Here is a 5,482-nt window from a genome sequence, read left to right on the forward strand (position 1 = left end):
TATTTAGAGTGATGACTTTTTTAAACTTTTACAGGGTATTAGAAGGGGAGGATTTGCAGACGGGAAATTCAAACCAAAGATCACGTCAAGATCTGACAGAGTCACTCGATTCATCAGGACCTGAATATCATCGACCTTTGATTGTGGAAGGAGAAATGTTTGTCTTTTCTGTCTGTGGGAGAAGATTTCAAACAACAGTGTGACTGGAAAAACACCGAGACACACATACCCGAGTGAGAGTGTTCCAGTGCACTGAGTGTGGAAAGAGCTTTTACCAGTTACACAGCCTTAAAAAACACCGCAACATTTACAGCGGGGAGAAACCGTACACGTGTCCTGTGTGTGGACGAGGCTTCAACTGATCATCCAACCTGGAGAGACACAAGGACACCCGCACCACGGAGATACCGTGGAAATGTTGGGACTGTGGGAAGGAATTCAATTACCCTTCAGAGCTGGAAACTCATCGAAGCAGTCACACTGGGCAGAGGCCGTTCACCTGCTCCACACAAAGCAGGAAAAGCACAGTTTCCGGTCTGGGGTGCGTTTCCTGATCTCACCCGAAGTGGTACTGAGCCCTACAGAGCAGGAAACGCCCAGGCTCAGTCCCAGGCCTGTGCTGAGTTTTCTATTGTCAGGCTCGTGGTTTCGAGCCCCACTTCGGGTGGTTTGTGTGATAATTTTTAGGCTGATTTCACAAGCGATCCTCAGTTCCAAATTCCCCCGGCAGAGAGTTCAAGGAGTATTTGATATAAATTAGATTCAAGGGCAGTATCAAAAATGTCCTCCTTGATTCTGGACCTTGATCTCTCTCCAACCGCTGACTGCTACAGATTGAACTTTATTTCAATTCACCTGCAGCTCGGGATCAGTGCGGATCAGAGTGTCTTCGGGCCCATCTCTCGCTTCAGAGCCCATCAGTGCCGGGAAAAGAATGGAGAATTTTACAGACATTACGTGTTCTGTAACTTCTCAGGAAAACTAAAGTGTTTTTCACTCCGTGTCCAACTCTGTGAGGTCTCCTCTGGTGTGTCCACTTTCTGTGTTTATCAACACTTCGGTGTATTTCGTTCCGTGTCCATAACTGTGAAGTCTCCTCTGGTGTATTAGCATTTTGTGTTTATAAAGAGTGTAAATTATTGACCGGGGGTTTGTGTGTAGGGGGTTTGAGGATGAGCTCTGATTCCCACTCCCTGATGGATTGAATGGAGGAAAGAATGAATGAGAGAGAGGCGCGATGTGGGGGACGGGATGATGGAAGAATGTGTCCATGAACCTGGTTAAAAGTGGCCCAAACACAAGATAATATTAAGATATCATCAGCAGAACATTAACATAACCTGAGCTCCGGGATCTGGTCGGGTCCCATTCCCCCGAAGTAAGGAATGATCGGGAGAGGCAATTCCACCCGGTTTATGTTCTTTTTCCAAAGCAACGCCACACAGTCCAACTTCGGATTGAGCCGATATGGCTTATTTGAAAATGCGAAAATTTGAAAGCCCTCGGTTCAATTCCGAATTTCAGCAAAATTTGGTTGCTTGGCTCTCGTTCTTTGGATCGAACTCGCATTAAATTACACTGAAATTTTAACCGGCGCTGGAGGCTTGGGGAAGGAGTCGAGAAGCATCAAGGATGAGAAATATTGATAGCATCTTTATTTCGCTTTATTTCTTTCTGCATTTTTCTCTGTTTTTTGCCTCTCTCAGCGCCGGCGAACATCTGATTTGAAGCATTTGATTCCTAAACTGATGCCTTTTCCTCATCTCCGCTCTGTCTGTTTCTAACTGCTTGTGATCATCAAAGGGAACAAGGCCCGAGTTAAACGTTCATCAGCAAACCGACAGAGAGATATCACAGCGGGAATAAAACTCGTTGCTTCACATTGTTAGATACTCAGTGACTCAGATTGTAACGTGTGTCAGTAAACATACCCGGACACTGAGTGACACGGATTGTAATATCTTTCAGTAAACATACCCGGATACTGAGTGACACAGATTGTAATGTGTGTCAGTAAACATACCCGGATGCTGAGTGACACGGATTGTAATGTGTGTCAGTAAACATACCCGGATACTGAGTGACACAGATTGTAATGTGTGTCAGTAAACATACCCGGATACTGAGTGAAACAGATTGCAATGTGTGTTAGTAAACATATCCGGACACTGAGTGACACAGGTTGTAATGTTTGTCAGAAAGCATACCTGGAAAAATGGTTCCGGAAATGGAAAAAAATGGAGAGATGGGAAAAGAGACAGACGGAAAGAGATGGAGACACGGAAAGGTGAGTGAGAAAAGGAGGATAAATGAAGAATGAACAGAAAGATTTTTTTTCTCCGTCCCAGGGGCAAAGATATATCAAACATTGCAATGAATGCTATTTCAAATACAACTTCCTCTGACTTTTTGCGTGAATTTCCGTGTTACTCAAGTCCGGATTTTCAAAGTCACTAAAGTAATATCATTAATTACTAATGGCCCATACGGGGATCGAACCCGCGACCTTGGCGTTATTAGCGCCACGCTCCAACCAACTGAGCTAACAGTCCATTTTTATTGTTTACATCAATCGGTTTGGGGCACGCATTGGGTGGTCTGTGTTTCACTTCTCACACTGCGTCATACGGTTATTGCAGGAACATTGAACACACCACATCCCTTAAACATTGTTACTTGTTTCTGCATAAAACTGGCAAGGGTATAAGTCGAAATTAACAGATAAGGAGCACTTTAATGCGACAAATTTAATTCTGGTGATAATTATGTTCTGAACAGTGAAAAGCCCAGCCCTGAAACACTGCTCCGCTGTTAAACCAGTGGGCAGGACCCTGAGGTCCTGCCAAAATCGTGTGCTGAGGTTTCCGTGGTGTAGTGCTTATCATGTTCGCCTTTTACGTGAAAAAGCTTGATTTCAGTTCCCGCATAAAAACATAGTTTTGAGGAACTTGCTTCGGATAAACCCCCAAACGTCAACTTGTGCTTGGAGAAGGGACAATTCTTGTTCCTTCCTGTTAACTTTAACAACGGCTGTCCCAAATTCCAGGTGTCGTAAACTATCAACATTTGAAACCAGACCCTTAAAATGCAGTCTGGAAAGTGGAAAACTGTGAAAATGCATCACATACAAAGCACAAAAACTTATTTAAAGTTTCATTATCCATGTTAGTATTTCCGTGATTCTGCAGCATAAAGTTATCGGTTACAACAATTATTCATCTTTCACAGAATTTCATTAGTTTCATGAATTAATTTAACAACGTTCATTGGTTACTACAACCACAAGCTTTAGCTCGGTGTAATATTAATGTTGTTAATCATGCGATGTGATGTTTTTCTCTGGTACAATCATTTAGCGCGTTCGGCTCTTAACCCAAAATTTGGTGGTCCGATGACCCCCAAGGGACGATACAATATCCCCGATTTCAATGCGTGTTTTCATTGTAAGAAAATGCACCATAAATGAATTTGATGAAACGTGACCAATATTGTTGACTTGAAATAGTTAGTGTGCAACTTGACATTGCACCACATCGGAATCCAAATTAAGATTCGGGGCCAGAAAAGCAGATGCATGCACGGAGGCAGAGGGCAAGGCTGAAGTATTAAATGAGTACTTTGCATCTGTCTTCACCAAGGAAGAAGAAGCTGCCAGAGTCAGTAAAAGCGGAGGTCGTGGAGATGCTGGATGGGATAAAAATTGATAAAGAGGTACGAGAAAGGCTGGCTGTACTTAAAGTGGGTCAGTCACACGGTCCGGAGATATGGGGGTGTGCCAGACGACTGGAAAACCTCAAATGTTACTCCCTTTTTAAAAACGTGTGCAAGGATAAACCCAGCAACTACAGGCCAGTCAGTTAAACCTCGGTGGTAGAGAAGCTTCAGGAAACGATAAATACGGGATAAAAATAACAGCCAGTTCGACAAGTGTAGATTAATAAAGGAAAGCCAACACGAATTTGTTAAAGGCAAATCTTGTTTAACGAACTTGATTGAGTTTTTCGATGAAGTAAAGTGCCACATAATAGGCTTGTCAGCAAAATTGAAGCCCATGGAATAAAAGCATGGATACTAAATTGGATAAATGGCAGGAAACAGACAGTCGTGGTGAACGGATTTTTTCCGGACTGGAGGAAGGTAGACAGTGTTGTTTTCCATGGGTCTGGACGAGGACCACTGCTTTTTGATATATATTAATGACTTGGACTTGTCCGTACAGGAACAATTTCAAAATTCATAGATAACACAAAACTAGGAATTGTAGTAAACAGTGAAGAGGATAATAATAGTCTTCAAGAGTACACAGACGGGCTGGTGGAATGGGCGGACACATGGCAGATAAAATTTAATGCAGAGAAGTGCGAACTGATATATTTTGGCAGGAAGAATGAGGAGAGGCAATATAAACTAAATTATACAAATGAGGTGCGGGAATAGAGAGTCCTGGGGGCATATGTGCACACATCTTTGAAGGTGGCAGGACAGGCTGAGAACGTGGTCCTGGGCTTTATAAATAGAGGCATAGAGTACAAACTCAAGAAAGTTATGTTGAACCTTTATAAACACTGGTTCGGCCACAACCAGAGTATTGTGTCCAATTCTGGGCACCGCGTTTTAGGAAGGATGTGAAGGCCGTGGAGAGGGTGCAGAAAAGATTTACTAGAATGGCTCCAGGGATGAGGGACTTCAGTTATGTGGACAGACTGCAGAAGTTGTGATTGTTCTCAAAGCAGAGCCGGTTGAAAGGAAATTTGATTGAAGTGTTCAAAATCATGAAGGGTTTAGAAAAAGTAAATAAAGAGAAGCTGTTCCCATTGGCAGAAAGGTCGAGAACCAGACGACATAGATTTAAGGTGATTGGCAAAGAAACCAAACGCGAAATGAGTAAAAAAAAATTACGCAGAGAGTTGTTATGATCCAGATGTGCTGTCTCAAACGGTGGAAGCAGATTCAATCGTGGCTTTCAAAAAGGAATTGGATAAATATTTGAAGGGAAAAATTGCAGGGCCACGGGGTAACAGCGGGGGAATTAGACGAACTGGATTGCTCTTACAAAGAGATGGCACGGTCTGGATGGGCCGAATTGACTTCCATCTGTGCTTTAACCATTCTATGATTCGATGATTGGATGGACAGAGCGGTCTAAAAGGATAGGCGATCGGTTGTGTGTAGCAGGGAAACTTTCGACTGGTTGCACGGCTGTGTTACTGACGGCTCGTTGGTCTCGGATTATGGTTTTCACTTTGGGCGTTTCACTTATTGATATATGAGAGGTCAGGGGTTCAAATTCCCGGACGAGCACTCCTGTGTCACTATTTTCAGTGGAAATTCATTCATTTGTTTCCCACATCTTTCCAGCGTTCAGAGGCAAGAACGCAGAGGGTTTGTCGACGCAAAACCACACAGAGAAAGGAAAATGTCTCAACGTGGTGTGCAGATTGAAGCTGAATGTGAATGTATCCTTTTTCAGGCGATCTCATCG

General features: G+C 43.2%; 1 non-coding gene across 1 annotated transcript; it reads right to left on the bottom strand.

The window, feature by feature from the left end:
• Positions 1-2,478: 2,478 nt before the first annotated feature.
• On the bottom strand, positions 2,479-2,552 carry trnai-aau (transfer RNA isoleucine (anticodon AAU)). Its single transcript has one exon. It is a non-coding gene; the product is annotated as a tRNA-Ile (tRNA).
• Between the last annotated feature and the right edge of the window lie 2,930 nt (positions 2,553-5,482).

This window comes from Heptranchias perlo, chromosome 20, assembly GCF_035084215.1.
Source record: "Heptranchias perlo isolate sHepPer1 chromosome 20, sHepPer1.hap1, whole genome shotgun sequence".
Taxonomy (NCBI): Eukaryota; Metazoa; Chordata; class Chondrichthyes; order Hexanchiformes; family Hexanchidae; genus Heptranchias; species Heptranchias perlo.